This window comes from Enhydra lutris, unplaced genomic scaffold, assembly GCF_002288905.1.
Source record: "Enhydra lutris kenyoni isolate GAN:26980312 unplaced genomic scaffold, ASM228890v2 scaffoldscaffold5, whole genome shotgun sequence".
NCBI classification, from domain to species: Eukaryota; Metazoa; Chordata; class Mammalia; order Carnivora; family Mustelidae; genus Enhydra; species Enhydra lutris.
The window spans coordinates 56,416,461-56,425,671 of record NW_019154089.1 but is presented as its reverse complement, the minus strand read 5'-3'; the positions used below and the strand labels follow the sequence as shown (position 1 = coordinate 56,425,671).

The following is a 9,211-nucleotide window of genomic DNA, read 5'->3' as shown; positions in this document are numbered from 1 at the left end:
CATGACCTGAGCTGAAGGCAGAGGCTTAACCCACTGAGCCACCCAAGCGCCCCTAGTTTAGGGTTTTGTACCCTCTAGGAGTATTTACAGTTTGACCAGAGATTATAAACTATTGATTGAACTCTGTGATTCTAGTGACTGTATATTAGACACTATGAGAGACGGAGATGTGTTTTATGGGAGAGAAAATAGCTTACTTGCCCTTCTCAATTAAGTGATCCCTGTCAGATACAATAAAATTAAAACAATTTATGGATAATGAGCGAGAACTATTTTGCTCTGTGACAGAATTTCAGAAACACCACAACAAATTAACGGCTACACATCCTCATGGGAATTTCTTGGTATCTGGCCAGTAATAGTAGCCCTACCATTCAATCTCTGTGAATTGGAGTTTATTTTTATAGCACATACCATAGTCTGACCACACATGGAAAAGGATCATTTTCTTTAGTCAACTTTTTTTTCTTTAATAAAAAAGGAAGGAATGAATAATTGGCCATTATGTCTTATATTCCAGGTGTATGCCTTCCTCCACAGCTCATTGTTCCTGCCCCTGTTCAGGTTTTCATCCCGTGTTGCCTGGGCCACTATTAAAGTTTTTTTAAAGTTAAGTGTTAGTAATAAATATAAATATTTTGCCCTTTTCCTTTCTAATCACAGTATCAATTTTATATTCTCTCCCTGTGTCTGGTGACTAGTGTCCTGACTTCCACTTTCAAAGTTAATTTTAAGTGTATGTTCAATCCAGTATTTCCATTGCTAATATATTTCTCTCTCTCTTTTCTTGTCTACAGGAGATGGGGGATTTCTTTGTACAACCTGGAAGACTTTCTAACAAGAACTAGATTAATCTTCCAGAAGAAACACCAACCACTTCTATACCTTCTATGTTGCTTCAACATAACATTTCTCCATGTTGTTTCTCCCACATTGATATACATGTCTCATGTTCTCTGTCTAGTTCATGGCACCTCTCTTTCACCATTTAGGAGATTCATACTCACTCTTAAAGTAAAAAATCACTCCTATAAAACCTCCTTAAAGTTCCTGAGTTCCCGTGGAATATTGAGTCTATATTTTAACATTTTTTTATCTTTCTTAAAAATTATATTCTGTCATTTAGATTTTGTGAATAATGTGTCACAAACCATTTATTCACTCAGCTGTAAGTAATACAGTAAGCTTCAGCTCACTGAAAGCAAACAGAGTCCCAGTTTTTGAGATAAAATTACTATATGGCCCAGTGTCCTTCGAAAGGATCATGGACACATCTGTTTCCTCACAAGCGCTCATAACTCTTTCACTGGTGAGTTCAGATGTTATTGTTTTCTTCCTCTAATCAAAGAAGCTTTTTCCCAATAAATTTGCTAATCGCTGACAACTGACAGTTATATACTTTGTCAGTGTTGGTGTTTTATGTGATGCATTGATCAATTCTTAAACCATTTCTTCTTCTTCTTGGGAGAACCACTTTAACCAAACTTTTAGCCACAATTGATAAATACTACTGTTATCTGTACTGAAATATGGCCAGTCTGGAAAAGCTAAATAGTGGCATTTGGGGTTTCTGTTAGAGAAATGTGTGTTCTCTGTACTTTTTTATTGATGAGAATCTTTTTCTATTCACTATTATTCATTGATGAAGCAATGACAATGCTGAAGGAGCAGAAGTAGAAACACTGGTGAAAGTCACATCTGACACCTGTGAAGTTGAAGAGCTCTAGCTTAGTTTTAAATAGATGCTCAATGGGAGTCTGGAACTTATGAACATACTATTTATAACTTTTTAAGAATTATTTTTCAAACATTAACATACAATATAAGATGTAAGGAACACCTATTACTTATTATGTAGCTTGAAAATATCAAATAATACATTATAGAAATTATAAATCACTATTTGCTTTGTATCACTCTCCTGTAGCTTCTACCTTCTCTCTAATACATAGAAGTGATCATGTTAAATTTGCTCTTTATTTTCAGGTGTCATAATTTTACTGTGAGTAAATGTGTCCTTAATTAACATAGGGTACAATATCTCATATTCTATATGTTTGATACGTTTTCATCCTGTGAATAAATTCCTACCACTTTCTTTGTTTGCATGAACACGTCTTTACAAGAATTACAGATGTTGCTCAATGTTGTATAATAATTTATTATATGCATACAATGCAATCCTGAAATCTAGGTTGTCCCTAATCTCTGTTTTTGTAAACAATACTATGATAAATAATTCAGTCTGTATCCTCCATGCTATTCTTTTACATTTTTACAATTTTTCTTTGAAATATATATGCAGAGGTTGAATTACAATGCACAGTGAATATTCAATTTTAATAAGCATTGTAAAACCTCTTATAAAACAAACAAACAAAAAATCCTCTTATACCAGCTCAGTATATCTTATAACTACTATTCTAAAGGTTGTAAAGTATCCACAAAAGAAACTCCTAGAGTTAAGTCAAGAGCACACAACATTGCACAAAAATCAATCATGATTCTATATGCTAACAATAAATAATTTAAAAATGAAATATTTATATATATATATATATAGAGAGAGAGAGATAGAGAGAATGAAAACATATCTATTAAATGAAATACTTAGGTATAAACCAGACCAAAGTTATACATGATATGTATACTGAAAATGAAAAAAAAATAATAAAAACTTGTCATAAGTAATTGGGGAGATGTAGTATATTCAGTTTGGAAAGCTCAATATTATTAAGCTATAACTTCCCCATAAATTGATCCATAGATTTAACAAATTTTAATCAAATTCTGGCAGAATTTATTGTAAAAGTAGATAAGAATATTCCCAAATACATTAGTAAAGCAAAATAGAATCTAGAAATAGATTTATACAATTATGGATAACTAATTTTGACAAATTTACAGACATAATTCAATGGAGAAAGCATGGTCTTTCTTCAACAAATGCTAGTGGGACAATTGAACATCAATACACAATTTAAAAAAACCTTGTCTAAAACTTCACACTTTATGAAAAATTCACTGAAAATTGATTATAGATCTAAATATAAAATGTAACGTAAAAATTTAGAGGAAAACAGACACACACAAATCAGGATGTTGGCTTAGGCAAAGAATTTTTAGAATGACATCAGAGGCATATTGTTAAAAAACACATAAAAAAATCTGATAATTTGGATTTAATCAAAATCTAATTTTTTTCTCTGTGAAAGACATTGTCAAGAGAATGAAAGAATAAGCTACATATTCAGAGAAAACTGCATATCTAGCTAAGGACAGGTATACAGAATATGTAAAAGCCTGTCAAGATCAAAAATAAGAAAACATACAACTCCAATTTTCAAAATTAGTAATGTCCTTGAGCATATATTTCACCAAAGAAGATCTATAGCTAGAAATGAGAACAAGAAAAAATGCTGAACTCTCATTACCATTAAAGAAATTCAAATTAAAACCACAGTAAGGGGGCACCTGGGTGGCACAGTCGGTTGAGCATACAACTCTTGGTTTCCTCTCCTGTTGTGATTTCATAGGTCTCTGGATAGAGCCCTCCACTTGGGGCTCTGCCCTCCACATGGAGTCTACTTGGGTTCTCTCTCTCTTTGCCTCTACCCCTCCTCCCTCTCCCTTTCTCTGTCTCAAAAAAATCAGTAAGTCTTTAAATCACACAAAATAAGACACCATTAGTGGTCCCACCAGGAGTTGGTGCTGCACGCTTGTGCTCTTGTCCCCTGCAACTCTTCCCAGCTGTCTGCCCAACTCGGGCAGGTGATGCCAGTGGACCTCAGCAAGTTGTTCAGTCCTTTGATCCTACAGGAAGCAGACAAGATGCTGCAGCATCCGCTGCAGGTCAAATACACTAGGCTGGAGGTCAACCAGCTGGGCAAAGTGCTGATGGCCCACCAGGTTAAGAACTAGCCCACTGGTATTGTTTGGGATGGCCTTGATCAATTCTGCACTTTGGTCTTGGCAGATCCAGATGCTCTTAGGAAGGACTGCGAAGATAGGGAATGGCATCATTTCCTGGTGGTCAACATGAAGGGCAATGAAGTCAGCAGTGGAACAGTCCTCTCTGATTATGTTGAGTCTGGGTTTCCCAAAGGGACAGCTTTTACCATGACGTCTGGCTGGTTTAATTGCAGAACAGGACACTGATGGTTGATGAGCCCATTCTCAGCAACCGATCTAAAGACCACCATGGCCAATTCAAATTAGCATCTTTCTACTAAAGTACAGCTCGGGCCCCTCAGTGGCCAGCACGCATTACCAGGCTGAATAGACTATATGCCCAAATGCTATGAGCAGCCACCTGAGAAGTAAGTGAATGCTAGGAGTCAGAAACCAACTGGAGGTCTCCAGCAGTGCTCTCGAGTTCAGTGGTGCCGATAGATTTCTCTTGCTTCTCCATTCCCATTCTCACAGGCAAAGCCTGAGCAAACAGATAGTGGTTTAGGGTTAATTTTCCTTCTTCCTGTCCTCTATAATTCTAGAGGGTCACACCCTGGTTTATGTTTTGATCAAATTTAAACTCCATTGGGGGGATATTTTGGTAGTAGAATGGGGTCATCAAGTTGTCAATGTAACAACCTAGAATTTAAGGAATAAAGAATTCAGGTAAAAAGACCCAGTCTACGATACTACAATAATAGAGCACAGCATCAAAGAATCTTTAAGGGAGATTTAAAAAAGAGAGAGAGAGAGAGATTCGTTGCTTCTGCTTTTGTGAACCCATGTGTGCCAGGAATGGGGCAATCCCTGTACCAGTAGATGAAAGATTACTCCAAACTTTGCTGTGAAATAGAAAAGGCAAGGGGGTCAATGCTCAAGGGCCAAGACCCTTTGCTCTTCTTTGCTCCTGCTTTTATTCCTTATCACTGTTTCTCAAGCAAGTGATGTGTGACAAGGGGTCTTCCTGGAACTAGAAGGATCTGTTTACGGGAAAGATATGATATACTAATTTGTGTGTCTCTCACCAAGACAGCCAGAGGCTGATATGTCCACTAATCCCTAACATGATACACCTCAGACTGGTTATTAGGAGTCAGTATCATGCTCTGGCTCCTTTAAAGAGCGGTACTGGAGAAAGCAATGAGGAAAGTCATTTTGCAGTAAAGACATGGCCATTTAGATGAACTGCAGGGCTGAGTGAGAGGTTGTCAAAAAATCCTAAGTATGTGCCTGTTGAACAGGTTATTCTTTGTGTAAGAAACACAATGGATCTGGAGTTTCGGAATGTTGGTTTAATTCTACCATTTGCTTATAATTAAATACAAATAAAAACATGATGTGAATGGAAAAAAAAAAGACATCATTTTAGATGTCTAGTATTAGAAGGAGTAAAATTAAAAAGAAACTGACAATACCAGATCTTGACAAATATGTGGAACAACTGAAACTATCCTATAGTTCCAGCAGGAATGCAAAATTGTGTAGCCACTTCGAAAAAAGATTTTGGCAATTCCTTGTAAAGTTAAACATACATTACTTTATAACCAGCAATCTCACCCTAGGCATTCTCTCTAGAGAAATTAAAACTCATGTTCACACTAAAATGTGTACACGAATATTGGTAGCAGTTTTATTCATAACGGCCAAACAATGAAAATGAAAAATGAAAAAACCCAAATGTTCTGTAGTGAATTTATTGGTGTTCAGTAAATTAATTATAAAAAATATGGCATATTTGCACAACAGAAAGATACTCAGCAAAATAAATAATTGACTCAAATACAGGCAACAACTTGAATGAATCACAAAATCCTTTTACTGAGTGAAAAAGCCAGTGTTACTTATCAAGGTTATATGCTGCCTAATTTCATCTATAAGACATTCTGAAAAATTACAAAAATATAGTATCAGAGAACATACCAAAATTATAAATACGGAAACAAAAACCTGACTTCACTGCATGTAAATTCAAAGATTAAATTTCAAAAAGAAAGCAAGTTAAGTGTAAAAGAAGCTCTGAGATATTATGCCTTGTACAGAATGATTTTGATAAATGCCATTTCCACTACACCACCAATTTCTGTGTTTATTGAAAAGTTCTTTCAAGAAAACCACTTATTTGTTTATTTATTTATTTACTTTCTGCATATTACATCTCCAGGAAAAAATATATACATGTAAATTTATACTTGCCAGCATTTTGTACATGTTTTGTTTTTGTTTGAGAGAGAGAGAGAGAGCAAGTGGTGGGGGGCAGTGAGGGTAGAGGGACAGGGAGACAGAGTCTCAAGCAGACCCCCTGACCAGCACAGAGCCCAATGTGAGGGCTGATCTCCTAAACCTGAGATCATAAACTAAGTCAAAATCAAGAAAGACACTTAATTGACTGAACTACACAGCACCCCCATATTGTACCCTTTAACTCATATTTTGAAGAACGTTGTTGTATTTCGTTTTTGTTTTTTTTTTTAAGATTTTATTTATTCGACAGAGAGAGATCACAAGTAAGCAGAGAGACAGGCAGAGAGAGCGCGGAGGAAGCGGGCTGCCTGCTGAGCAGAGAGCCCGATGTGGGGCTTGATCCCAGGACCCTGGGATCATGACCCGAGCTAAAGGCAGAAGCTTTAACCCACTGAACCACCCAGGTGCCCCCGTTGTTGTATTTCTTATGCACATTTCTCTTCTTGTTCATCATGTACTATCAAACTATAGCTATGACAAATAATTAAATTGAGTTTAGTGCTGAATAAATACATGAATAATGAATGAATAAAACAGATCAAATATTTGAATTATATAAAACTACAATTGACATTGACACCATAAACAATATTTATTTGCTTTAGCCAGGGAAACTTTTTTTATTTTATTTTCTCTGCACCTTATTGATGATGTAACATTATGTCAAAATTATTTTCTTCTAGATGCACAAATTAAATGTAATAATAGTCAATATTTCAAAGTATTTGCTCTCTCTCTCCCTGTCCCCATAACTCTATATGGTGTATGTACAATGTGATTGTATTATACATATCCTATATATGTAATTGCATGTATGTATGCATAGATATGTTTAAAAAGGCAATGTATTTTACATAGAATACAAATGTATTTATATCTACTTTGCTTATACACACATACACATGCACACACACTTTTTAAACAAAATTAGAAAAGTGTAAGTTGGCATCATGCTTTGATGTTCTTTCTAATCATTCTTATATGTTGATTATATTTAAAGATCATTTAATTATATTATATTCAATTATAGAATTATAGAACGATATTTGGACATGCAGACATTTTCTATTTTTTTCCTATGTTACATTATTTTATAACTTCTGAAATGTGTTTGATTACTAAATGTCCCTTTGATTCAAGGTTTATTTTTGTGGATTTATATAGCATTAAAATACGCCACTAATAGACTTAAGTAAGAGGTATTTCTTTTTCTTTTTTATCTTTACCTCAGACTTTTGGTAAACAGTGTCAAAAAATTAATTCAAATCATTTAGCTTGTTCAGTTAATCCCTTTCCATGTTTAAACATAAATTAATAGGAAGAAACTTTTTGCTTTGGCGTATCTCTAAAAAGTCAAATTAATCATATTTAGATTCAAATTCATGTGGCTGAAATTATAAGTGATTTGATTTTCAGTAATAAAATATTTGTTGTTGAATCATGTTAAAATACTGTATAAAGAGAAAAAAACATTCTCTAAATATGCTGATAAATTAACAGACATACATATATATATATACACATATATATATAATTTTTAACTGCCATCCCTGATATTCCACAATATAGAAGAGTGATTAATCTCATAATAATGTAAGAAACTCTAAATAACATTTTTACAGATAGCACTTGCCAATATTAGCTGTCTAACATCCAAGAAACAAAATACATGACTGCTTAAAATAACATATATGTAATAATTTTAAAAATATCATTCAAGGGGTGCCTGCATGGCTCAGATGGCTGAGCATCCAACTCTTGATTTCAGTTCAGGTCATGATCTCAGGATCCTAGGATGGACTCCGGTCAGGCTCCACACTGATCAAGGAGTCTGCTTGTCTCCCTCTCCTTTTGCTCACTCACTCTGTCTCTCTCTCAAATAAATAAATAAATAAATCTTTAAAAAAATATATATCATTCAAATAAAGTATTTAGAAATAATTTCCAGGGCCATGTTTTGACCAATTCTGAGATTATTTCCTTAATATATATAAGAAAAAATTCTCTGTTAACATAACAGTCACCTCATTAAAATGATATGGCTGAACTTCCCATTTTGTTTTTCACATGATTTAATACTATTATAGAAAACATAAAAACAAAACCAAAATAAAACATAAAGGAAAAGTTATTCATATATATTGTTCTTACAGAAACTTACATGTCTTGATGAGCTGTCTTTTTAAATCATCTGCTCTTGGGCACCTGGGTGGCTCGGTCAGTTAAGCATCTGCTTGTGGCTCAGGTAATGATCCAAGGGTCCTGGGATCCGGTCCCACATTGGGCTCCCTGCTCAGCGGGGAGTCTGCTTCTGTCTTCCCTTTTCCTCTCTCCCTTGCTTCTGTGTGCTGTCTCTCTCTCACACACTCTCTCAAATAAATAAATAAAATCTTTTTTAAAAAATAAATTCTCTGTTTTTCTTCAGTCTTTGTTTCATAATTTGTTTGTATTTAGTTGGAGACAAAGATCTAGAATGTAGATAGTTCTTATCATGGATTACTATTTTATTTTACATTTCTTAATGAATACATTTTTCTATTGATAATCATAACAAAAACATAAGTGTTTTTATTTTTCTACTGGGGGATAATCATCTTGTTGTTCACTAGCTTGGCTAACTGACTGAATAGCCAAAACTGTGTTCCTTTATCCTCTTCCTTCTCCTCTCTCTCCTTCACTTCACTGTCATCACCATCATCATTAGTATTTTCATAATAATGGAACGATTTCTTAACTAAAATTACAGTTCAGAAATGAATCCGCTTTTAGGATTAAGGCTCACATACTATAATATTCAAATATTCAGGGGCACCTGGAAGGCTTAGTCCCACACTGGGCACCCTGCTTGGTGAGAAGCCTGCTTCTCCTTCTCTCCATCCTCCTGCTGGTGTTCCCTCTCTCCAGTGTCTCTCTCACGAAATAAATAAATAAAATCTTTTTTAAAAATACAAATATATGTATCTATACATACTGAGTAAGTAGAATTGAGAAAATATGTTTCCTAGTTCCTCTATTCACC

General features: G+C 34.6%; 1 pseudogene; it reads left to right on the top strand.

Moving 5' to 3' along the window:
* Positions 1–3,774: 3,774 nt before the first annotated feature.
* LOC111141295 lies at positions 3,775–4,323 on the top strand (annotated as a pseudogene).
* Positions 4,324–9,211: the final 4,888 nt, after the last annotated feature.